Below are 26,867 nucleotides of genomic sequence, written 5' to 3'. Positions count from 1 at the left end.
GACAGAGATTTCAAAGCAGACTGGGGTTTCAAGATGTGCTGTTCAAGCTCTTTTGAAGAAGCACAAAGAAACGGGCAACGTTGAGGATCGTAGACGTAGTGGTTGGCCAAGGAAACTTAGTGCAGCAGATGAAAGACACATCAAGCTTATTACCCTTCGAAATCGGAAGATGTCCAGCAGTGCCATTAGCTCAGAACTGGCAGAAACCAGTGGGACCCAGGTACACCCATCTACTGTCCGGAGAAATCTGGCTAGAAGTGGTCTTCATGGAAGAGTTGCAGCCAAAAAGCCATACCTCCAACGTGGAAACAATGCCAAGCGACTCAAGTATGCATGAAAACATAGGAACTGGGGTGCAGAAAAATGGCAGCAGGTGCTCTGGACTGATGAATCCATCCATTCATTTTCCAACCTGCTGAATCCGAACACAGGGTCACGGGGGTCTACTGGAGCCAATCCCAGCCAACACAGGGCACAAGGCAGGAACCAATCCCGGGCAGGGTGCCAACCCACCGCAGACTGATGAGTCCATCCATCCATCCATCCATCCATTTTCCAACCCGCTGAATCCGAACACAGGGTCACGGGGGTCTGCTGGAGCCAATCCCAGCCAACACAGGGCACAAGGCAGGAAACAATCCTGGGCAGGGTGCCAACCCACCGCAGACTGATGAGTCACAATTTGAAATATTTGGCTGTAGCAGAAGGCAGTTTGTTCGTTGAAGGGCTGGAGAGCGGTACAATAAGGAGTGTCTGCAGGCAAATGTGAAGCATGGTGGAGGTTCCTTGAACGTTTGGGGCTGCATTTCTGCAAATGGAGTTGGAGATTTGGTCAGGATTAATGGTGTTCTCAATGCTGAGAAATACAGGCAGATACTTATCCATCATGCAGTACCATCAGGGAGGCGTATGATTGGCCCCAAATTTATTCTGCAGCAGGACAACAACCCCAAACAAACAGCCAAAGTCTTTAAGAACTATCTTTAGCCTAAAGAAGAACAAGAAGTCCTGGAAGTGATGGTATGGCCCCCACAGAGCCCTGATCTCAACATCATCGAGTGTGTCTGGGATTACATGAAGAGACAGAAGGATGTGAGGAAGCCTACATCCACGGAAGATCTGGGGTTAGTTCTCCAAGATGTTTGGAGCAACCTACCAGCCGAGTTCCTTCAAAAACTGTGTGCAAGTGTACCTAGAAGAATTGATGCTGTTTTGAAGGCAAAGGGTGGTCACACCAAATATTGATTTGATTTAGATTTCTCTTTTGTTCATTCAGTGCATTTTGTTGATTGATGAAAATAAATGATTAACACTTCCATTTTGGAAAGCATTCTTGGTTTACAGCATTTTTTAACACCTGCCTAAAACTTTTTCACAGTACTGTATATATAGTATATTTTTGTCTCATTTGTTTAACTGGTTTCTCTTTATCTACTTTTAGGACTTGAGTGAAAATCTGATGATGCTTTAGGTCATATTTATGCAGAAATTATAAAGGGTTCACAAACTTTCAAGCACAGCCGTATGTTAATGGACTTTATTCCCATCTGTGGTCTCCTGTAAGTACAGAATATTCATTCATTATCATACAGTAAAAGAAATATATACCCAACACAAAATGTAGCATTGTGGAAAATACCACAGAAGCAAAATATACTGAGCATATACGAGGTGTGATCAACAAATACAGTTATGCCCTCTGTGACTTCTGCTCCCCAGGTTCGCCCTCCTGAGTGGCAGCCACATGCTCCTCTCCTGGGTCTCTTCCCAGCAGCCTGACTCCATTTTCCTGTACCAGCTCTCTGCCGTTCCTGCCTGTTTTCTCCCGTCTTTAACCTCCATACCTCTTTTCCTTTCTGTTTCTTTCATTTTTCCTCTCGATCCCCCTCTGACGTGCAGACTCCTCTTTATCCAGCCTGTCTGGGCACAGTTGTGATACGTCACTACCTCTGAGGTGTGAATGAGGCACCTGATTGACGTGAATGCACAATCAGCCAAGCACCCCAATCAACCTCGGAGCGAAAGGCACTCTTGCACACCTACACCCGTTTTGGGCCTGCACTTTACAGGACGTGATAATTTATTTAAAAACTGCACTACGCCACGGATCTCTCGTCACAGTTCAATTTTACGTTAACAAGCAAACCACCCCACCAGAGCCGGACTGACGTTTACAATTAGCAGGAGCTTTCCCGGTGGCCTTCTGCCTGGTCTGGCCTGGCATTCAGAGCAACCAATCAAATAAACTAATGGTGAAATTAGACCAGGGTGGCCAACAAAAAAGTGGCCCTCCTCCACCGAGACAACTCTTGTCTCGTCTGCAGCTGATTTCTGCAATGCGGATCATAGGCCTCATCTTCTTTGACAGAACGGTGAAATCAGAGGTGTATCCGCAGATTTTTCGCCAGTTCTATGCACAGTTGACCGCCTACAAACGAGACCATTGTTACTTCCAGCAAGAGTGTGCAACTTGGCATACTTCCCGCCTATCTATGGCTACCATTCAGGAGCGTTTTCCTGACGAAGGGATTGTTAGCTCAGCAAGGGTTTTTGGCCACCACAATCGCCTGACTTAACAACGTGCGACTATTACTTGTGGGCTCATTTAAAGGTCAGCATGGACTGTAAATGAACTGAAGTTGAACATTGAGAATGCGATACACAGAATCGATCCAATGACTTTGCAAAGAGTGTACATGAACGCGCTGAAACGGGCACAGAGATGTGTTGACGCACAAGGAGATCACTTTCAGCATCTTCTGTAAATGTGAGGACCAAACGTGATCGTTTTTCTCTTCACCACGTCATGCAGTCGTCTCGGTGGAGGCGGACCAACTTTATGATGTCATTAAACACTCTACTCTGAAATGGGCACACATCCCTTTGGTTTAACATTGAAGGGCTTCTTTTCTGGTTTCTGGTTGGATGGTTTCTATCTTAGTTTTGACTTTGCGTGCGCCTCGCACTCTGACAGTTAAACAGGAGCGCAGTGTTGAGAGGTGCGTACGTCTGGCACTTTTGTGATTAAAGTTATAGATGAAAAGTTTGAGATATACCTTGAATTATGTTTGGATGTTGTATGGGTTTGGGTATTTGTTACTGTGCATTTATTTTGTTTTTGTTTCAAATTTTAATTAAGTGTAGCGTATGGCCATATTTTTAATCTTTAATTCTATGCTTTATAAATAATAATAATAATACATTAATAAAATATAAAAACAAAGAGGATGATAAAATCAAATAGCAATAAGGTACAGAGGTAGTAGCAAACATATGAAGATAAGAGACAGTAACCGTGTTAAATTCCTAATTGGTATGCCAGTTTGAAAAGATCTGAAGTTTTGAGGGCAGTTTTAAAATGAGTTATTGAGTCGAGTTGGTGGATATGAGAGGGAAGAGAATTCCAGAGTTGAGGAGCACAATGAGAGGAGGCTCGAGCTCCCATAGAACAGAGTGTGGAGGTGTGCTACTGAAAGTCGAGCTGCAGATGATGATCTGAGTGAGCGAGAGGAGTGTAAGTCTGTAGGAGATCAGTGAGGTTGTGGAGAGCTTTAAATGTTAAGAGCGGTATTTAGTATTGTAATCGGTAGTAAACAGGGAGCTAGTGAAGTTGAGAGAGAGTAGTTGTAATATGTTCAGTGGATTTAGAACAGCAGGTTATTATCCTAGCAGCAGAATTTTGAACAAGTTGTAAGCGATGGATAAGTTTTTGTGGGATGCCAGATAGAGTAGTGTTACAGTAATCTATATGTAAAGTTTTTTTTCCCTTTTTCCCTCAGAGTGACTGAATAGGCGATACGAAATGTTTTATTTTATTTTTTTGTATTAATGAAACACGTATGTGAGTGGAATGATTTGTGTTTGTAAATGTGCCTGTTGTTCTTTATTTCACGATAAGTTTATTAATAAATGTGTCTTTTTTTAACTTTATTTTTAATATTTCTAAAATGCGTCTCTCGTGCTCCGACAGTTAAACCTTAGCATTATGATGACACAGTGACGGAATAGGTGACACAAAATGGTTCATAGTTTTTTGTTTACTAAGTTCATTCTTTAAAAAATGCTTGACGGAATTCTGTGGCGCTGACACATTTTTTGAGTCTTTTGTCTATTGAAGAAATTCAAAGTGGTCTTTTTGACCAACACTTCAAACTTTGTAGAAGAGTATTCAGAATCTCCATCCAGACACGGACAGCGGCTCGGCTGTGGAGGTTCAGGACTCCCAGTTGAAATTGAAGACGTAATCTCTGCACTGGGGATTCCATTGACAACTGCTTTTTGTGGTTCGGTACGTTTTGCACATTTGTTTTGATATAAATATTATAGAACTGAATGGTTTATTTATTTATGAAGTGTTGTTCCACACTTTATCAGAGGTCGTCTTGTGACTTATATTTAAGAGTGAAATGTGTGTGTAAAAGCTGAATCTGCTGTCTCCTCACTCATAAAAGATTCCAAGACAAAATGGTGTTTGTTAGTTTTTTGAGTCTGTGCCTGTACAAGAAAACCGATGCATATTGTGTGGCCGGGGTCTCAAGTCTCTAAAACTCTAAACACATTTCCTGCTTTACACACATTTTGCAATTCAAAATGGCACTTTCTAAATGCACTGAACACGGTTCTCTGCATAAGACACAACAATCTGACATAAAGTCACATGGTTGCCATTACAACACACTGCCATTCAAAAGGACAGAACATGAGCTAATTGGCCAATATATGTGCCACCTGGCCAAACACCTCAATGGTTAATTGTTACCACTCCAATCAGGAAGTAAGCACTATAAAAGGACCACAGGTGAGCACCTTTGTTTCAAGAACAATGGAAGACATTGCAGAGAGAGGAAGAGGAAGAGGGAGGGTGAGGATGAGAGGGGGAGGAAGAATGAGAGGTAGGGGTAAAGCGGGTATAGGAGGTCATGGGCGAAGAAGACAGCAACTGTCAAATGAAATCAGAGCAACCTTAGTTGATCATGTCATCAACCATGGGCTGACAATGCAAGAGGCTGGACGTAGAGTGCAGCCCAACTTGAGCCGTTTTACTGTCGCCTCTGTCATCCGGACATTTAGACTGGAGCACAGGTATGCAACCAAAATGTCTTTCACACTGTGTGGTACACCCCATGTCATAGTGTATCAGTTGGGTGACACCTGTGTACTTCATGAATGGCTAATGTCATACACTAACTGTACAAGTTTCGGCTGCATTGTCCAAACCCTATATTTTTGTTTTTTTGTAAAGGACTGAGAGACGCAACCATGGTGGAGGAAGGGGCGAAATGTTCACAGGGGTACAGGAAGCTGCCATTGTAAACTTGGTCTTGGAGAATAATGAAATCAGATTAAGAGAAATTCAAAGCAACATCATCCAAGACAACACCATATTCACCAACATTCAACGAGTCAGTCTGTCCACATTGGCTCGCATTCTCAAGCGAAACCAAATCAGCCTGAAACAATTGTATAAGGTGCCTTTTGAGAGAAACTCTCAAAGAAACAACGAGCTCAGACGAGTATATGTGGATGTAAGTACAATATTGACTGCAGCACATCACACACAACATTGTTTCCCAGTGTACTGGATAACACCATATTGACTGATTTTAGTTCATTGTTTTCAGGGAGTACTGGAAATGGATGCTCATGCAATCCCACATGAGTTCATCTTCATAGATGAGGCTGGTTTCAACCTAGCAAAGACCAGAAGAAGGGGAAGAAACGTCATTGGCCACAGAGCCATTATAGATGTTCCTGGCCAGCGTGGTGGGAACATCACAATGTGCACTGCCATCTCCAATATGCATGGTGTCCTCCACCGTCATGCCAACCTTGGACCATACAACACAGGTCATATTCTAACATTTCTGGACAGACCCCATAACATTCTCATTCCACCAGAGCGTATGAATGATGCAGACCATGCAAGAACCCGGTATGTTGTAGTATGGGACAACGTGAGCTTTCATCATGCAGCCCCAGTCCAAAATTGGTTTGCTGACCACCCACTGTTTCTCGTGCAATACCTCTCACCATTCTCACCATTTCTGAACCCCATAGAAGAGTTCTTTTCGGCATGGCGGTGGAAGGTATACGACCGGCAGCCCTATGTGCGCATGCCTCTTGTGCAGGCTATGGAAGAGGCATGTGATGAAATTGATGTGGGTGCGATTCAGGGATGGATAAGGCACTCAAGGCGCTTCTTCCCTCGATGTCTGGCAAGGGAAGATATTGCCTGTGATGTGGACGAGGCATTGTGGCCAGACCCAGCTGAGAGGCAAGATGCTGCCTAATTATTTTTCTTGCCTCTTTTTTTTCTATATATTTCTTCAGCACATTTTCTTTTTCAGTTTACTGTTTTTTCTGAGCATATTTTTGTTCACTCCAATGTAAATATATCTGCTGTGCATATGTTGCACTGACTTGTTTGGTGAAAAATAAAAAAATAAATGCATGTGTGTGTATCTGCAAATATTTCTGTGCATGTGAACACTCTAATTTTCTACAATTTGGACTATTTTAGTATTGTGGCAGAGCATACTAAAGATGAGAGTGCTTTTCATTTTGCCCAACAGTGTGTAGTTGGTTAGACAAAAATCTGGTGATATAACTGACGTGTGCCATTTAGTGCAGTAGTTTGATTATGATCATTATATATGTAGTTTTGGTTGCAGTGTTTCATTTTGCAGGATATGTGAAGTGTTTTGCTCTTTGGGTGAGGTGTTTTGTGAATTGATTTGCAACAATGAGCCTTGTTGTCAAAATTGTGCTTTAGCAATTGTAAAAAACTGAAACAGTTGAGGCCTTTTGTTGAGATTTGCTCGACTGGAGGGAGATTTTGGTGTTATCGAATGATCGCCATGTTTTGTGTTTCGCAAAAAGTCCATTAACGCCGAGTGACCGATGAACATACAATGAGAAAGAGTTTACTGTTGTGCCAAAATGTTTGGTGTTCTGCTGCTTGGTCTTTACAACTGACAACTTGCAGTGATGGCTTGAAAAAAAGTTTATCGATATCCAAGAAAAGCTGGAATTTGGTGTAGAGATTTAAGTTGCGTCAAAATAATGATTATTGTTAGCTCTTATTGGTGGGGTATGTTGATATATGCACTTTATTCTTAATACTGTGTTTATAAAATTTCTAAGTACTTCATACGGAGCTTTGTGACTGCTGTCTGAGATGGGCGCTTTATAAATAATAATAATAATAATACATTTTAGTTAATAGGGGCCTTTCTTAACACTCGAGGTCTCCTTTTTTATTTTTTTATTTTTTTTAATATTGTTATTTTATTAATTTTCATTGTAATCATTCCATACAAACAGATCAATTTATAACCCAACAAATTTGAAGACAAATCAAACCCCACCCCTGAGAAGGAGAGCTTAGCTAAAGGAAAATTGCTTTAAGCTTTTTAATAAGGCAACATTAGACAAAAGAAAGGGAGAAGTAAATATCTATATAAATAAGAGATGGAGAAGGGAGTTAAATGCAATAATAGTTATTTCTCTTATTCTAAAATAATATTGATTAAATCCTGCCATGTTTTGAAAAAATGTTGTACAGATCCTCTAACTGAAAATTTGATTTTTTCCAATTTCAAATAATATAAAACATCGGTTTCCCACTGACTTATAAGAGGAGAATTAGGATTCTTCCAATTTAACAAAATAAGTCTGCGTGCCAAAAGTGTAGTGAATGTAACCACCGTTTGCTTGTCCTTCTCCACTTCAAGTCCATCTGGAAGAACACCAAACACAGCTGTTAATGGGTTAGGAGGGATTGTGATACCAAGGCTGTCTGAGAGGCACTTAAAAATTTTTGTCCAGAATGATGTTAGTTTGGTGCAGGCCCAGAACATGTGACCCAGTGAGGCAGGAGCTTGGTTGCAGCGCTCGCAGGTTGGATCCTGCCCTGGAAACATTTTGGACAGTTTTAAGCGAGACAGATGAGCTCGATATATAATTTTTAGTTGAATAATTCTATGCTTTGCGCATATAGAAGTCGAGTGAATTCTCTGCTTTGCTACCTTCCACTCCTTTTCTGATATATTGATTAAGAGATCTTCTTCCCAATGTCCTCTTGGATCTTTGAAAGGTAGGGACTCTAATAAGATTTTATATAATGCAGAAATAGTGTTTAATTCCTCGAAATTGAGCAGTATTTTTTCCAGCATTGTGGAGGGTGCAAGGTGGGGGAAATCGGGCAATTTCTGTTTAACAAAATTTCTAATTTGAAGATAGTGAAAGAAATGTGTAGCTGGGAGGTTGAATTTTGAACGTAATTGTTCAAAAGATGTAAATATGTTGTCTATATAAAGATCTCTGAGCATTTTAATCCCAAAACTTTTCCAGGTATTAAAAACTGGATATACATGCGAAGGTTGAAAGTGGTGGTTCTCTTGCAGAGGTGCCACTGATAAAAGATTTTCCATCTTAAAATGCTTTCTAATTTGGTTCCATATTCTGAGTGAGTAAAGCACAATTGGGTTATTAGTATATTTGCGATAACTTGCATTTATTGGAGAGCAGAGCAGGGAATATAAAGAAGTTCTGTAGGATTTTACTTCTATTGCAGACCAAGCCTGTGTATGTTCATTTATTTGTGTCCAGGTTTTTATGGCTTGTATGTTTGCTGCCCAGTAATAAAACTGAAAATTAGGTAAAGCCATGCCACCTTCTGCCTGAGGTCTTTGTAGGGTCGCTCTTCGGATACGTGGGTGTTTTGAGTTCCAAATGAATTAGGTTATTGTTGAATCTAACTGTTTAAAAAACGATTTATTGATATATATTGAAATGTTTTGAAATAAAAAGAGAAGTTTAGGAAGGATATTCATCTTAACAATGTTAATTCTTCCAGCTAGAGTGAGATGAAGGGTTGACCATCTATGCAAGTCTTGCTTAATTTTTTCCATACAGACGCCAAAATTTTGTTGATAAAGAGCTTTATGTTTACTTGTGATATTTACCCCATGGTATTTAAACTGATCTGCTATGGTAAAAGGTAGGGTGTCTAATCTAATATTATATGCTTGTGAATTCACTGGAAAGAGTATACTTTTATTCAGATTAATTCTAAGACCAGATATCTTTTGAAATTCTGTTAGTGCTGTTAAAACAGCGGGGACAGTGTTTTCTGGGTCTGATATATATAAGACCATATCATCTGCATATAGAGAAATTTTCTGTTCCAGTCCTTCTCTGACAATCCCCTTTATCTGATAAGAATTTCGGCAGTGAACCTCCAGTGGTTCAATAGCGATTGCAAACAACAGTGGCGACAAGGGACTCAAGGTCTCCTTACAATGAAATTAAAGAACATTAATAAAATATAAAAACAAAGAGGGCGATAAAATCAAATAGCAATAAGGTACAGAGGTAGAAGCAAACATACAAAGATAACAGGCAGTATCTGTCTTAAATTCAACTCTGGTATGCCAGATTGAAAGATCTGAAGTTTTGAGGGCAGTTTTAAAATGCGTTATTGAGTCGAGTCGATGGATATGAGAGGGAAGAGAATTTCAGAGTTGAGGAGCACAATGAGAGGAGGCTCGAGCTCCCATAGTACAGAGTGTGGAGGTGTGCTACAGAAAGTCGAGCTGCAGATGAGGATCTGAGTGAGTGAGAGGAGTGTCAGTCTGTAGGAGATCAGTGAGGTTGTGGAGAGCTTTAAATGTTAAGAGCGGTATTTAGTATTGAAATCGGTAGTAAACAGGGAGCTAGTGAAGTTGAGAGAGAATAGGTGTAATATGTTCAGTGGATTTAGAACAGGAGGTTATTATCCAGAATTTTGAATAAGTTGTAAGCAATGGGTATGTTTTTGTGGGATGCCAGATAGAATAGCGTTACAGTAATCTATACGTGAGGTGACTCAGGCATTAACCAATACCTCGGTACCGTGTTGCGTAAGAACAGGACGAAGTCTAGAAATGTTTCAGAGATGGATGAAGGCAGTCTGAGAAATGTTACTTATATGTGAAGAAAAAGAGCGGGTACTGTCTAGAATGTCGCCCAGGCTCTTAACCTGGGAAAAAATGTTTATGTTAATATTGTTAATGAAAATAGAAAAATCGTTAACCTTAGTGAGTGTAGATTTAGAACCAATGAGGAGCACCTCAGTTTCATTGCTATTTAATTGGAGAAAGTTGTGAGTCATCCATGACTTTATATCTTTAAATGATTAAATCAAATCAATGGTGTATAACAGAGACATATACTGTCACACGCGAGTGCATGGCACTAGGGGGTGGCAGTGTGCATGGATCCTTTCTCTTCTTCCTCCTCCTGGGTCTGATGGCATCAGTTCTGGTTCCCGTCCAGATGAAGTCATTTCCCCTATCATGTTTTTCTTTTATCCTCAGTGCTGTTTTGGACTCGACACCGTTTCTTATATTTTCAAACCATTTTCAAGTATTCGGAGTGGTTACCCCAAACCTTTCTGTGATATTTTTTTGCCTCTCACTCATTTCATGGTGCACTGCAAGCATCAACACTGAGGCCTACGTTGCTTATTTAAATTTCAGCCTATCTTAGAAGGGTGGCACAGCCAGTAAGAAATAAAATAAATAAATAAATCAGTACAAGGCCATATGCTCTTAAAGTGCTTGGAATATTTAAATAGTAGATATTAATCATAACAATAAAAGAAAACTGTTCAATTATGCTGTGGTGGGTTGGCACCCTGCCCGGGATTGGTTCCTGCCTTGTGCCCTGTGTTGGCTGGGATTGGCTCCAGCAGACCCCCGTGACCCTGTGTTCGGATTCAGCGGGTTGGAAAATGGATGGATGGATGTTCAATTATGTCACTTTAAATGTTGTAGAAATGTGACAGTAAAGGGCAGACTGACCCACTTACAGGGTGCTGATGGGTCTTAAAAAACACTTAAAAAGTGTTGCTGGCATATCATGTGACCTCCAAAAATGTACAAGGAAGGGCGGCCGTCTACAAAGTACAGAAAGTAGCGGCCCCCCTCGAGCAAAACACTTTGTTAGCAAATTCCGGCACCACAGCGAAAGCTGCAATCTGCCGCTGAAAGGCAAGTGTGGGTGAGTCGGGGCTGGCATCGTCTACAGAGAGCAGCCTCACCTTCTGCCTCGGGCACCCTCTGCGCTCCTCGCAAGGAAGCCGTGGTTTGGCAAACGGTAAGCCGCACTGCTGGAGGGGCTGTAAGCCACAAGGTGGCGGGTTCAAATGCCAGCCTTAGACTGGCAGTGGTCTGATCTGCTTGTGCCACGTTCAGTCAGGCAGCTTTCAAAGAGCGCGCCATCAGAGGGCACTACTAGGGGACAAGGGTGGTATTGAACTCGCCTTTGTCGTCACACTTGAACACCATTGGACAGAATAGAAGAGTTTTATATTTTTTAAATGAATTTTACCAATAAATAATTGACTGCATGGCCTTGTCCCTCGGTTACATATAGCGCCTTGAGAAAGTCTTCTGACCCCTTCACTCCTGCCGCCTTGTGCTGAACTCACTTCATTTTTCTTTTCCCTTCATGTTAACACTCAATACTCCAGAATGACGAAGCAAAAAGAAAATTTGACAAAATTTTGTAGATTTGTTTTTTAAAAATGAGTTAATCCCAGCCTGGGGTCTTCTTGGGTTTGACACGACAAGTGGGATTGCCAACCGTTCCGTATTTAGAAAGAAAAACGTGTGTTTCATATTGAACAGATGCAGAGAACACCATTAGTTTGGTATTTTGTCAAATGTGTGAGATAGAAGGAAACCCCCCCAGCCCCCCCGCCTGTAACCCCCCCCCCCGTAAACACCTGTCAATCATTCCTCATTGATTCGATTGATGCAATCTCCCTCCCCTTGTTGACCGTCCATCTTACATTGACATGGGGGACCCTCCACTGTGCTATTCATTCCTTCTCCTTGGGGGGGGGTCCCCCCACCCTGGAAACTGCAGTCTTTAAAATTGAAACAGCTGATCGATAAGAAATAATGTGAAGTTATTATCACCATTAGATGTTTGTGCTTATTTTCATTTGTTTACGTCGCTCACATAAGTACAATACAGTAATTCTTCACGTGTTTTTCAGCCGTCCACAGATGTGAAGGTGTATCGTCACATTTGGGCTTCTGAGTTGTACAGAAAGACAACCGGGAGAGAACTGGCCACTTGAAGGAACAGCATCGGAACTTCATTCGAAACACACACACACACAGCAAACTTGACGGCTTCTTAGTCGTGTAGCTCCAGCGGCGGATCCTTCAGATTTATAAAGAGCTTGAAGACGTCTACTCGGAAACGTTCAGTAAATGGAGGCAGGAGCGGAGACGCAGGACCCAATTCTGCAGAAGTAAGCTGACTTTCCAGCCTCGTGTGTGTGATATGTGAGTCACGCGCTGCTGTCTGCGGCTGGTCCTGCACGGGTTAAGTTGTTGGAAAGTCTGCTTCTTTTGTATCTGCCTGCTGTTTGAAAGTGAATGAAAGTGCAGCACGATTGGTCACAGTAATAGTAATAATAATTCTTTACATTTATATAGCGCTTGTCTCGCTACTCAAAGCACTTTACACAATGAGTGGGAATCCACTTCAGCCACCACCAATGTGTAGCATCCCCCTCGATGATGCGACGGCAGCCATTTTTCCACCAGTACACTCACCACACATGAACTGTGAGCCAATCAGAGACAGGGAATGATTAGGGGGCCAGAATGACCAGGCCATGATGGACAATTTAGCCAGGGCATCGGGATACCCCCAAACTCTTTATGAAAGAATTACCAGGGATCTTTAATGACCACAGAGAGTCAGGACCCTCAGTTTGATGTGTCATCTGAAAGACGCGGGCGTATTAAAAGCAGTGTCCCCGTCACTGCACTGGTGTCATTGGGATCGTCACACAGACCACAGGGTAAGGGAACCCCTCCTGGCCTCGCCAACACTTCTTCCAGTAGCAACCCAAGCTTTTCCTAAATGGACTCCCATCCAAGTCCTGGCCGGGCCTGAACAGGCCTAGCTGCAGGTGGAAGTCCTCTTCTGAGGTCTATGTCTGCTGGATAAATACAAAGCAGTGCTTAAAGTGGAAACGCATGAGTGCCGGTACCCTACATGTGTGTTATGCTGATGTATAAGAGTGAAGAGTGTGGAACATTTCTTCTTCGGAAATAGGAAGGGGTTTAGGTTTTAAGGACCACGGCCAGGGTTGAACGACTGAATGAACATTTACCCAAGATGAGAGATGTTCTGCAATTAAGAGTATTGGTAGTCAACAGCAAAATCAGTGCTTGTTAACCATTGAGCTTTGCTTCTCCCTTGAGCTTCCCTCTTTTCATATTACAGCGTGATCTTGTCTCTTTTTCCAGTTCAGAACACCTCTCGTCTTAAGTCATCTGTCCAGGGGATGGGAAAGGTGCTATATAAATACAATGTATTATTATTATTTATTAATGGTGCTAAGCGGATGGTCCATCAATCACTTCTGCTGCATCAGTCATTTGCGTAAAGAGCTCACTCAGCACAGCGTAGAGCACCTCAGCTAGCATAATATTAATAAATAGCAACAAAAAGAATTTTAACGACGTGTTGGCTAATTTTCATTTTTCTATAATGACATCAAATTTCAGTCAAATAGGTCAAGGCATTTTTGAGATTTGGGGGGATATAGCTTTTCTATTGAGGTGTTTTTACACCTATATATTGATACTGTATATATCAAAATGTCCTTTGTTAGCAGATACCTACTAACTTAAATGTGTACCATCGTGCCAAAATTTCAGCTTTTTAACTGCGATAAACGAGAAAGAGTGAATAAGTCAAATCTTCGTACGACTGAAAACAGAACAACAAAACGATTTACTGCGAAACACGATAACATCTCACCAGACACAAGTCCTACGCTAGACCGACTCCACGGCCATCTTGTTTTCACTTCTGTTCTGAACATACGTCTGGAAAACGCTTTTCTTTGTGTTGCACTTTTAAATTCTGTGGGGTCACTCAGAGTCCCAAAGCACACTGTCCTGCCCTCTGCCTCAAGTACCCTGCCCAGATAAACTCCTGTCCAACGACCACACAGACAAGAGTTTCCAGTTTGCCTTCTTTACTGAAATCAGTTGGAATAGGGTCAAACTACAAATAAATCGTAAATACAATGATGTACGAAATTCTTACGTACATAATCACACAACAAACTTAATGGCAGAATGACTTATTCCTTACAAATATATAAAAGATAAATAACATTCACTTGAATGGCAAACATCATCTGTGCACACTCTGGCAAAGCCGGTAAGAAAGTCTGAAAAAGGTACGTCACAAGTATATTTATAATACAGTGAACACTCTGATAACAGCGGTAAGTTGCTAGAACTTTTTACCTTAAAAATACTTCATTAAATAACTTTAAATACTTAACAGACTCCCAAACATGCATCAATACAGAAAAATAAACATCTATAAACATTTCAACATACCGACAATGCCTTCAAAGAAAAACTGAACATTCAAAGCATAAGGAAGTGAGACAAACGTGCTCTCTGTTTGCTTTTACTCTCTGATCGCACAGCTTAATGGCATCACTGCTCAGAGACAGGCTGTTCCTGTAAGTAAAAAAATGTTGAATTTACACCACTAGATGGTGCTAATCTTAATCCTTTCTTATTTCAAACCTTTACTAGAACAACACACACACAGTTCCGAAAACTGGCCACTAGAGGGGGATTTCACTGCCTGAAACCCTGGCTAATAATAAGGGCAAATGGCAAGTCTTTATAAAAAAAAAGGGGTCTTTTTCACAAAAACTGGTCTGTAGCACCATGAAGCTGAAACGATGCATACAATGCTATTTGAACATAAACAACGTCCCAATGCTGTAATGCCAGGAGTGGTCAAAAAACGGAAAAGAAGGTCAAAAATGCAGAATATCAAAAAAAAAGGCACATTACAAGAAATCTCACTGACTCCCTAACACCATCAAAAAAGAACCACCAGAAAACATAGGAGGGTGGAGGGCACTTCCTGGTGGTGATTGGCAGGTGGCTCCACCTCTTGGGGGTCCGCCCACAAAACACATGGAACATAACCAAGACATAGCAAACAATGCAGATAACAAACAACAGAAGCAGTAACATAAATACAGTCATATGAAAAGTTTGGGAACCCCTCTCAGGGTCAATAATAATTGACTCTCCTTTCAATTAAAAAGATAACAGTGGTCTGTCTTTCATTTCCTAGGAACATCTGAGTACTGCGGTGTTTTCCGAACAAAGATTTTTAGTGATGCAGTATTTAGTTGTATGAAATTAAATCAAATGTGAAAAACTGGCTGTGCACAAATGTTGGTCCCCTTGTCATTATGCTGATTTGAATGCCTGTCACTGCTCAATGCTGATTACAACACCAGATTGGTTGATGAGCTCGTTAAGCCTTGAACTTCATGGACAGGTGAGTCCCATCATGAGATATAAAGGTATTTAAGGTGGTCAATTACAAGTTGTGCTTCCTTCCCTTTGACTCTCCTCTGAAGAGTGACAGCATGGGATCCTCAAATCAACTCTCCAAAGATCTGAAAACAAAGATTGTTGAGTCTCCTGGTTTAGGGGAAGGCTACAAAAAGCCATCTCAGAGGTCTAAACTGTTAGTTTCAACTGTAAGGAATGAAATCAGGAAATGGAAGGCCACAGGCACAGTTGCTGTTAAACCCAGCAGGTCTGGCAGGCCAAGAACAATACAGGAGCGGCATATGTGCAGGATTGTGAGAATGGTTACAGACAACCCACAAATCACCTCCAAAGACCTGCAAGAACATCTTGCTGCAGATGGTGTATCTGGACATCGTTCTACAATTCAGTGCAATTTGCACAAAGAACATCTGTATGGCAGGGTGATGAGAAAGAAGCCCTTTCTGCACTCACGCCACAAACAGAGTCGCTTGTTGTATGCCAATGCTCATTTAGACAAGACAGATTCATTTTAGAACAAAGTGCTTTGGACTGATGAGACAAAAATGGAGTTATTTGGTCAGAACAAAAAGCACTGCTACCTACTGTCAAATTTGGTGGAGGTCCCATCATGCTGTGGGGCTGTGTGGCTAGTTCAGGGACTGGGGCCCTTGTTAAAGTCGAGGGTCAGATGAATTCAACCCAATATCAACAAATTCTTCAAGATAATGTTCAAGCATCAGTCATAAAGTTGAAGTTACGCAGGGGTTGGATATTCCAACAAGACAATGACCCAAAACACAGTTGGAAATCTACAAAGGCATTCATGCAGAGGGAGAAGTACAATGTTCTGGAATGGCCATCACACTCCCCTGACTTGAATATCATGGAAAATCTATGGGATGATTTAAAGCAGGCTGTCCATCAAACTGAACTGAACTGGAGAGATTTTGTATGAAGAATGGTCAGAAATACCTCCATCCAGAATCAGACACTCATCAAAGGGTATAGGAGGACAGCGTCTAGAGGCTCAAAAAGAGCAAAAGGAGGCTCAACTAAGTATTGATGTCATATCTCTGTTGTGTGCCCACATTTATGCACCTGTCTAATTTTGTTATGATGCATATTGCATATTTTCTGTTATTCCAATAAACTTAATGTCACTGCTGAAATCCTACTGTGTCCATAAGGCATGTCACATATTAAAAGGACATTGCTACTTTGTAAGCTCAGCCAATGAGAAACAAAAATCCAAAGAATTAAGAGGGGGTCCCAAACTTTTTCATAAGACTGTAAATGAGTCCAAAATTTCCTAACAACATAAAATAAGGATTTGAACCCCAGCCAGGGGAGTAACCCTGGCTGTAATATAACAGAATGGCAATGCCTTTCTTAAATGGCACCTTTTATCCACCTGTCCCTTGCCAAAGCTTTTACAAGGCCATTAAGATTAGTTTGTGATGCGGCACATGGCCTTCCTTCTCTTTCTACACCCCATGTCAGATTATGAGTGACGATCCACGTGACAATTGGTTCCCCACTTGCAGGAGTTGGACTAATTTGCACTGAATGGTGGGCACTGACCCGGTCGATGACCAGCTGGGATGATGCGCCAAGCCAAGGCAATGCAGGCTGTCCTCATTCTGCCTCACTAGATGCCGGAATTGATGAGGACACGGCTTATTTAGCTAATCGAGCTTCATTTCCTCCATCTCCGTCTCTCTGTAAAGAGAGCAGATGGCCAATAAGAGATAATGGAAAGGCTAACATAAATGTGTTGTCACCCTTAGCAAGTCATGTCAACAAGTCCATTTTAGTATAATGGAGAAGTATTTCAGAAAGGGCTGACGCCAAGTACCAGTCAGGGGGGGTTTTCTGCAGCCGCTGATAAAGTCTCAAGAAAACAGCGACGGCGGAGAAGTAGGCAGCCAAGACTCAGGGCATGCAAGAGAAAAGGATAAACGGATGAAGAGGGCCATTGGGTTCCTGTGTGCCACTCTTTTGAGAGAACTGTTGCATTATGGGAGATTGGTATTGCTTAATATATCCATCCATCCATCCATTATCCAACCCGCTATATATCTTAACTACAGGGTCACGGGGGTCTGCTGGAGCCAATCCCAGCCAACACATTGTGCAAGGCAGGAATTAAAACCCCGGGCAGGGCACCAGACCACCGCATTTGCTTAATATACTCAACACTTAATAAGACTAAAGTTCACTTTTGTGATACTTGGGCTCTTGTCTGCCATTACTTCATTCTGGAGAATCCAAGATGGGGTCCGAGAGGGGTGTGTGTGTGTGTATGTGAGTTCTTACAGGGCTGATAAGGTGGAGTGAAGGCCAAACCAAAAGTGTTATGCCTGCTAAATGATCTGGCAGCAAGAGGATGCCACTGCCTCAACTTCCTTCTGCCCAATCAAAGAAAAAAGAACATTTGCGTCCATTATAATACATCACCTCAGGGTCACCAAGTCACTCAGCAGAAGCCATGGAAGGAGCGGCCCTGGGATATTTTTTTTGGTACATTGAAACTGCAGCACAAAATGGCAGAACAGGGTCATCAGGCCTCTAAATACATAAAAACCTGCCCCAGGACCTCCAAAAAATCTCAAAAATAAATTGGCAAAACATGGATATGCCTTAAAAGGCAACCTAAAAGAAAACGAATCCAGTCCACAGTCCAAAATGAAAACCCTCAAAAACACGTCATAATCTGAAGTCGGACAAATTCGGTCTTGACAGACCAGGCCCAAATTTCCAAGTAGGGAATCTGACTTAGTGCTCCATTTGAAAATTCCAACCAGATACTCATAAATTCTGACTTTCTGATTTCAAATGGAATGCAGCGTTAGCGTCAGTCTCGGAAAATGACAAAGCATCATCTCGATTCCCAAGGAAACTACAAAACGCCTTCATGAATGCCTAAAATTTTGACGTTATTCATTGCCACACATGAATTCTTACTCCTCGCTGGGAGTGGGTGTAGTCGTGGCCCCGGAACCCCTGCAGATTTTGTTTTCGTTTTTTCTCTCCTCCTGGCCATGCTTTATTCTCTGTTATTTAGTTTTGCCTGATCTTATTTTTATATTTTTCTTTTTGCTTTCTTCATCTTGTAAAGGACTTTGAGCTCCAGCATTTGTATGAAAACGTGCTCTAGAAATAAATGTTGTGGTTGTTGTGAGACCCTTCATAACTACTTCCCATGTGCTACTCTGAGGTGGGACAATTTCTTATCCTAGTCAGACTTTTATTGAAACCTGAGACGCTTGATAAATTTGGGCCCCCAGTACTCACTTTCTCCCACTCAGTTAGCCAATCCAAGCCAGGATCCTTCCCAAGACTGCCAGCGGCCACAGCAGATTTAATCAGAGGAGCGGGTCTCATAAGCGCTCCTCTTTAAGTACTTAATCTTCCTGGTCTCGACATCCTGCATGGGCTCCTTTAATGGCTGGCTTCTCAAGATCCCATGTTTTACAACCTGCAAACACCCCAAGTGCCCCCACAGTACAGAGCCAAAACTCCAGGTGGTGCCAATCTACTGTAGCTTCTCCCATGTATCACTGCAGAGGGGTCGAGTTGGACCTCATCCAGCTCCTTCCATGACCCGGCAGTCACTTCATTGTTTTCTCCTTCCCTTTTCAGATTACTTCATTCAGAATCCCAGAATGACACTAGGCCATAAACCTCTTCACCCGTTCTGTTGGTGCATGCTGCCCGGTTGGTTAAGTTCTCCACAATTTTTGGAAACTTTGCAGACTCCCAGGCACATTGGTGTTACATCACAGTATGTAAATGTCCAGTTAAGTGTGAACATTTGTAAGGTCACAGAAAGCAGCGGCCATCTTAGTGTATGCATTGAGAGCTCTGTTCTCTTGTCACTCTTTATATGACATGTGCCCATGTCACTTTTAGATGAACTAGCGCTGTAACTGGGCCTGATGTGTTTGACCTTTAAAGTACTGGACCTCCATTCTCACTCATTTCTGTCTTTTTGAATGTTCTGTATGTTCTCCCCGCATCCATATCAGATTTAGATTACCTTGCCTACTGTCACTGGGTCCAATGTGTGACCTGTGATGAACTGAACCTTCACATTTGCCATTCTCAGCATTGTCACTTGTCTATATGATGTGTTTCCATGTCACTTTTCGCTGGGCCTCTGATGTAGGTGGTCTTTGATGGACTGGTGCTCTGTTCATCTCAATCTTAGCCCTGGTCATTATCTGTGAGATGTTTTGCATGTCCTCCATGTGGACAAGGTAGCTTTTTATTCCCTTGCTGCTGTCACTGGGCCCAGAGTTTGTGACCTGTGATTGACTGGACCTCCACTCTCACCATTTGCTGTCTTAATGACACCATGCAGGTTGTCCCTATGGCCAGGTCAGTTTTAAATTATCTAGCTATGTCTTCCTGCCCAATGTGTGACCCGTGATGGACTGGACCTTCAGATTTGCCATTCTCAGCCTTGTCACTTGTCTATATAATGTGTTTCCATGTCACTTTTTGCTGGGCCTAATGTAGGTGGTCTTTGATGGACTGGTGCTCTGTTCACCTCATTCTTAGTCCTGGTCATTATCTGTGAGATGTTTTGCATGTCCTCCCTGTGGACAAGTTAACTTTTAATTAACTAGCTACTGTCACTGAGCCAGATATTTGTGATCTTTAATGGACTAGACCTCCACTCTCACCACTTAATGTCTGTGTAACACTTGGCATGTTCTCCCTGTTTCCATTTGACTTTATGATTAACTAGCTACCCTAACTGGTCCAGGTATGTGTGACCAGTGACGGACAGGACCTCAGGTCCAGGTTAACCCTCTACACTGCCTTCAGGTCCCCCTCTGTCTCCATTGCCCACTCTCCATCTGCTAGATTCTGTGTCTTCCAAGAAACATCATGACTGAGTGTTCAAAGAAGGAACACTGAGGCTTATTGCCCAACAGCTTCAGATTCCTGGTAGCATTGCATGTTTGTGATTTTGTGCAATGGTCTCATTACTCAAACATGCAAGACTGGTCAAAAGTGCCCCCCGATTTTAGAAATCACCTAAAAATTACCTGCCCTAAGCTGACGTCTGTTCATTTTCTTAATTGCCACCACCATAACTTGTTCAGAAAGCACACCCATGTGGGACCTAAAGTTACTATCTTTGGTTTTTTGCAAAGATCTTTTTTTGGTGCCTGTAGCCCTGAGTTCCTGGTGGCATTGGACAGTTTCCCTTTTGCCCATATGGCTAATCCCTCCCTGCTGGACTAGTGTTCAAATTCATCTCAGCTTGGCCACTATCTGCATGATGTTTGAAGGTTCTTCCTGTCTTCTGGTCACAAACCAATTAACTAGCTGTTGTAGCTGGGCTCAGTGTGTGACCTGTGGTGGACTGGACCTCCATGGTTATCATTCTCAGCCTGGTCACTGTGTGCGTGACATTTTGCATGTGTCCACATCAGCTTTAGACTAACTAGCTAATGTGAATGGGACCGACGTGTGACCTTCAATGGACTGGGCTTCCATTCTTATCATTCATAACTTGAATGGCCCTTCATTCTCAGCCGTACCACTGTCTATATGACCTGCGTCCATGTCACTTTTACATTAATTAGCTGTTGTAACTGGACCCAATATGTGACTTTAACGGACTGGATCTCAATTGTCGTCATTATCATCTTGGTCACTATCTGTGTGATGTTCTACATGTTCTCCCTTTGTCCACATCAGCTTTAGACTAACTAGCTCATGTAAATGGGTCCAGCGTGTGACCTTCAATGGACTGCTCTCATCATTCACTGCCTGTGTCCATATGAGCTTTCGACTAACCAGCTACTGTAAATGTGACCAATGTGTGGACCTTCATTTTAATTATTCTCAGCCTTGTCACTGCCTATATAGTGAGTGTCAACTTTCTGTGTGATGTTCTGCACATTCTTCCCTTGTCCGTGTAACTTTTAGATTAACTAACGGTTGTAACTGAGCCTGATGTGTGACCTGTGATGCACTGGACCTCCATTTGTATCATTCTCAGCCTGGTCATTGTGTGTAGGGCATTTTGCATGCTCTCCCTGTGTCCTCAACATCCATAATCTATGTGACTTTTACAAGTTCTTCTTGTATCCATTGTCACGCACGTGCACTTGGGAGGCAACTGAAAGGCCTGAATGAAAGTAATTTCACACCAGACCAGGGGGTGGCAGAGCGCACTAACTGTTTTTCTCGCTTTCTTGCAGACCATTCATGGGAAATTCCACCTGACCCCGATGATGTCATTTTTGGTTCTGGGCCCAATGATGTCACGTCTGGTTCTGGTCCCCGTGATGATGTCACTTCTGGTCTAGAACCCATGGATGAAGACCCTTCCGTTTCCGGCCCTTTTGACGATGTCACGTCCGAGTCCGAGCCTACGGAGGAGGACTCTACTGGTTCCGCCCTAGATGACCTCATTTCCTGTTCTGGCCTTTATAGCCGACATCTTGCCTCCATACCATCAGTTCTGATTTGAACTCAAACCTGTGCACATCAGTGGCATAACTTATACCCTTTTGCAGACAGGGAACAATATATGAGAGGCTGCCTGAAACCTTTTTTTTCTTTTTTATCGACTTATTGTGACACCATATTAGATTTAGTCAAACTAGTACTGTAAATGTGACCAATGCGTGACTTGTATAGACTTCCATTCTTATCGTTCTCAGCCTTGTAACTGCTTACGTGACATCTGCTCAAGTCACTTTTAGACTAACTAGTAACGGACTGGACCTCAATTGTCATCATTATCATCTTGGTCACTGTCTGTGTGATGTTCTCCATGTTCTCCCTGTGTCCACATCAGCTTTAGAATAACTAGCTAATTTACGTAAGTGGGTCCTTTGTGTGACCTTCAAAGGACTGTTCTCATCATTCATTGTGTGTGTGTGACTTTTGGATGTTCTTCCTGTGACCATACGAGCTTTAGACTAACCATCTACTGTAAATGTGACCAATGTGTGACTCGGATGGACCTTCATTCTCAGCCTTGTCACTGCTTATATGACAGGTGTCCATGTCACTTTCACATTAACTAGCTGTTGTAACTGGATCCAATTGTCTTCTTCTTTCGGCTGCTCCCGTTAGGGGATGCCAAAGTCGATCATCTTTTTCCATATCTTCCTGTCCTCGTCATCTTCTTCTATTACACCCATCACCTGCATGTCCTCTTTCACCACATCCATAAACCTTCTTTTAGGCCTTCCTCTGTTCCAACTCTATCATTAGTACCCTTCTCCCAATATACCCAGCATCTCTCCTCTGCACATGTCCAAACCAACACAATCTCACTGGACCCAATACGTGACTTTAATGGATTAGGACCTCCATTCTCATCCTTCTCAGCTTGGTCACTATCTTTGTGAAGTCCTCATTGTGTCCACATGAGCTTTAGACTAACTGCCTAATGGCCATCGATGGACTGTTCTCACCATTCATTGACTGTGTGTCCATATTAGCCTTAGTGTAAATGTCACCAATGTGTGACTCTTTTTCAGTAGCGTCTGATGACCCCGACTCTCTTGATTCACTGACCCCAATGTCTTACTTGTGTTTCTTAGTGGAGGAGTAGTAATTTTCTCAAATTAAATAAGTAGAAAGCAGAAATCTTAGTGATTGACAATAATGAATATAGTGAGGGTATTAGAAATAAACTTGATCTGTTAAGCTTAAAAGTCAAGACAGAGGTAAATCATTTAGGGATAACTATTGACTCTGACCTGAATTTTAAATCACATATTAATCAGATCACCAGGACAGCATTTTTTCACTTAAGGAATATAGCAAAAGTTAGATCTCTTATAACATTACAAGATGCTGAAAAATTAGTTCACGCTTTTGTTCTTAGTCGACTTGATTACTGTAACGCACTCCTGTCAGGACCACCCAAAGAAGACATCAATCGATTACAACAAGTGCAGAATGAAGCTGCTAGAATCTTAACTCGGAAAAGAAAATCTGAGCACATCACACCAGTTCTGATGTCACTACGCTGGTTACCTGTGTCATTTAGAATTGACTTTAAAATACTGCTTATGGTTTACAAAGGCTTCAATAATCTGATCCATCTTAGATTTCAGAATATCTTTCACCTTACACTCCAAATCGTAACCTTAGATCTTCAAATGAGTTCCAAGAGCTAAACTTAAAAGAAGTGGTGAGGTGGCCTTCTGCTGTTATGCACCTAAAATCTGGAATAGCTGACCAATAGGAATTCACCAGGCTGATACAGTGGAGCACTTTACAAAACTGCTAAAAACCCTTCATTTTAATATGTGTGACACGTACTATGAATGCGTAGCAGCCACTCAACCCGACACAGACACACGCAGGAGACACACTCATAAAAGACAATACTTCCCCGTTTCCCACAGGCACAACACTAAGCATGTACCGCACAATACTTTTCCTTTCTTTCTTTCTTTCTTTCTTTCTTTCTTTCTTTCTTTCTTTCTTTCTTTCTTTCTTTCTTTCTTTCTTTCTTTCTTTCTTTCTTTCTTTCTTTCTTTCTCTTCACACTCCCTCCTCCCAACTCTGGCTCTCCGAGTATTGTCTGCTGGCTCCTTTTATATGTTACCCACAAGTGCTCCAAGTGCTTGATGACCTACATTCAGGTGAAATAACCACCCGTATGGGCTCAGGAGCAGCTGAACAGGGCTGTATCCAACTACAACTCCCATGAAGCCCTGCAGGAATCCAAGGCACCATTGCAACCCAGGCATTACGGGGGAGGTACTGTCCTGAACAGGCTTGCTTGCCCGGTCCTCCCAGCAAAGAGACGTCCCAGCCAAGGTCTATGACAATGGCTTCCTCATAGCTTCATATTTACTGTAACCCTGATATTCTGTATATCCATTTAATTATCAATATCATTCTTGGTGTCCCCACAATCCATACTAAACCCTACTTCCTCTGCTGTTCTTTTTCCGATTTTCTGGGGTGGTGATCTTCACTACAACCACCTAATCAAAGCACCGTGATGTCCCTACATTGATGGATTAAAGGCCAGAGGTCCACATGACCATCTTCATCTAATTCCTTCAACATCTGCAATAAGATGCTGCAGATGTTCTATCAGATGGTTGTGGCGAGCGCCCTCTTCTATGCAGTGGTGTGCTGAGGAGGCAGCATAAAGAAGAAAGACACCTCACGCCTGGACAAACTGGTGAGGAAGGCAGGCTCTATTGTAGGCATGGAGCTGGATAGTTTGACATCTGTGGCAGAGTGACGGGCGCTGAGCAGGTCCTGTCAATCATGGAGAATCCACTGCATCCACTGAACAGTATCATCTCCAGACAGAGGAGCAGCTTCAGCGACAGACTGCTGTCACTGTCCTGCTCCACTGACAGACTGAGGAAATTGTTCCTCCCCCACACTATGTGACTCTTCAATTCCACCGGGGGGTAAACGTTAACATTATACAAAGTTATTGTCTGTCTGTTATACCTGCATTGTTATCACTCTTTAATTTAATATTGTTCTTTATCAGTATGCTGCTGCTGGAGTATGTGAATTAATAAAGTATCTATCTATCTATCTATCTATCTATCTATCTATCTATCTATCTATCTATCTATCTATCTATCTATCTATCTATCTATCTATCTATCTATCTATCTATCTATCTATCTATCTATCTATCTATCTATCTATCTATCTATCTATCTATCTATCTATCTGAAGCCTGAAAACCATGAGGGCTGATTGAGATCATTTCTGTTAGTTGGGCTGGGTGGTCTTGTGGCCTGGGCGCCCCTGCACATTTCTTTGTCTCTTCTTTTGTTCTTTTGTCCTCCCGGATATCAGACCTTATTTTATTCTTTGTTATTTAATATTGCCTAATCTGATTTCTGTTTCATATAAACTTTTCTGTCTTCATTTTGTAAAGCACTTTGAGCGACAGCATTTGTATGAAAGCGTGCTCTAGAAATAAATGTTGTTGTTGTTGATGGAGTTGGACTCCATTCTTATTATTCTCAGTCACCTCTGCATGTTCTCTCTGTGTTCATGTCAGCTCTTAGACTATCCAGCTGCTGTAAGTGGGTCTAATGTTTGTGACTTTTGACATACTGGACCTTCGTTCTAACTTCATAGTGTCTGCTTGGCCGTTTTGCATCTTCTCCCTGTGTCTGTATGACTTTTGGGTTTACAGGCTGCTGTTTTTGGACCCAGTATAGGACTTTACTGTACATTGTGAACACGGTGAACGAGGCCCCTAGAGGACGTGGCCGTTCCTCTGATACCCCGCCTTAAACGGTGATATACAATGGGAAACAGACACAGCTTTTCATCTCCTCTTTTCGGATCAGCTGCTAGCCTGCTTCTAGCTGCCGTGCCATGTTCTGCATCTCGTGGGCAGCTTTGAACATTTAAAAGACTGCGCCGCGGCTGTCCTAGTGTCTCACTGCCTTGTCTCTCTTCCCCCAAACAACCTCTTCTTTATTCTTTATGCTTTATTATGCCGAATTCAAATAAAGTTTCTATCTCTTGAAAAACCCAGAATGAACTTGTGCAACTTTGTGACCCAAGTGTGTTAACACGGACTGGACCTCCTCCCTTATCTTTCTCAGCTTGGTCACCAGCTGTATGGCATTTCCCATGTTCTCTGACTCTGTGTGTGTGTGTGGCTTTTATACTAACTAGCTACTCTAATTGGGCCAGATATGTTACCTGTGCTGGACTGGATGCTGGGACCAGGTTAAGGATCTACACTGCCCTGTGTTCCCCCTCCAGCCCCACTGCCCACACTGTGTCCGCTACTGTATATTCTTTTTCTTTCTGATTAGGTGTGATTAAGTGTGCAAAGAAGGAACACTGAGGCTCCTGCCAAACCCTGTAATGACAAATCAGCTTCGAGGACGGACAGAGCGTCTGTGAGAACAGGCCCATCATCTGTGGTTGTGTGCTTCTCCTTACGGGCAAGTGAGTTCCTCGCACACCGCAAGCCCTTAACCACAAGCGTGGAACATTCTTTGACAAGATGTAGCAGGCGAAACAAGCAGGGCTGGCTGTCAGGCAGACTTCTGCATGTTGAATGTTTGTGGATTATAAAGAGTGGCAGCTTTGACGTGATCAGTAAAAAAGAGTTACGGCGTTCAAAGCGAGAGGGCTGCCTGTTGACACTAATGGCATAAATTACAGTCTTAATCATGTACAACGCCCCAGAAAGTGAATGACGATAAAACACTTAATGCGTTTCCCTGAATGAACAGAATATGCATGTTGCAACGCTGTCGGTGGGTGTAGCCAAGGCCGAGAGTGAGAGGAAAAGAGGAAGGGGCACATTGTCAGGATGAGCGGTGAGCGGCCAGGACTGGACGGTCTTCCTCGAGGCCTCTGTTATTGTTGGGGCTGAAGGTTCATTGACAACTAAAAAGTGGCCACAGCCACCTGAAGGTCGCTCAGTGAGTGTGGGCATTGAATGGTGTTCGCCTCTCAGGCGCTCAATACCAGCCT

This window comes from Erpetoichthys calabaricus, chromosome 4 (assembly GCF_900747795.2).
Source record: "Erpetoichthys calabaricus chromosome 4, fErpCal1.3, whole genome shotgun sequence".
Classification (NCBI taxonomy): Eukaryota; Metazoa; Chordata; class Cladistia; order Polypteriformes; family Polypteridae; genus Erpetoichthys; species Erpetoichthys calabaricus.
This window is presented reverse-complemented; position numbering follows the sequence as displayed.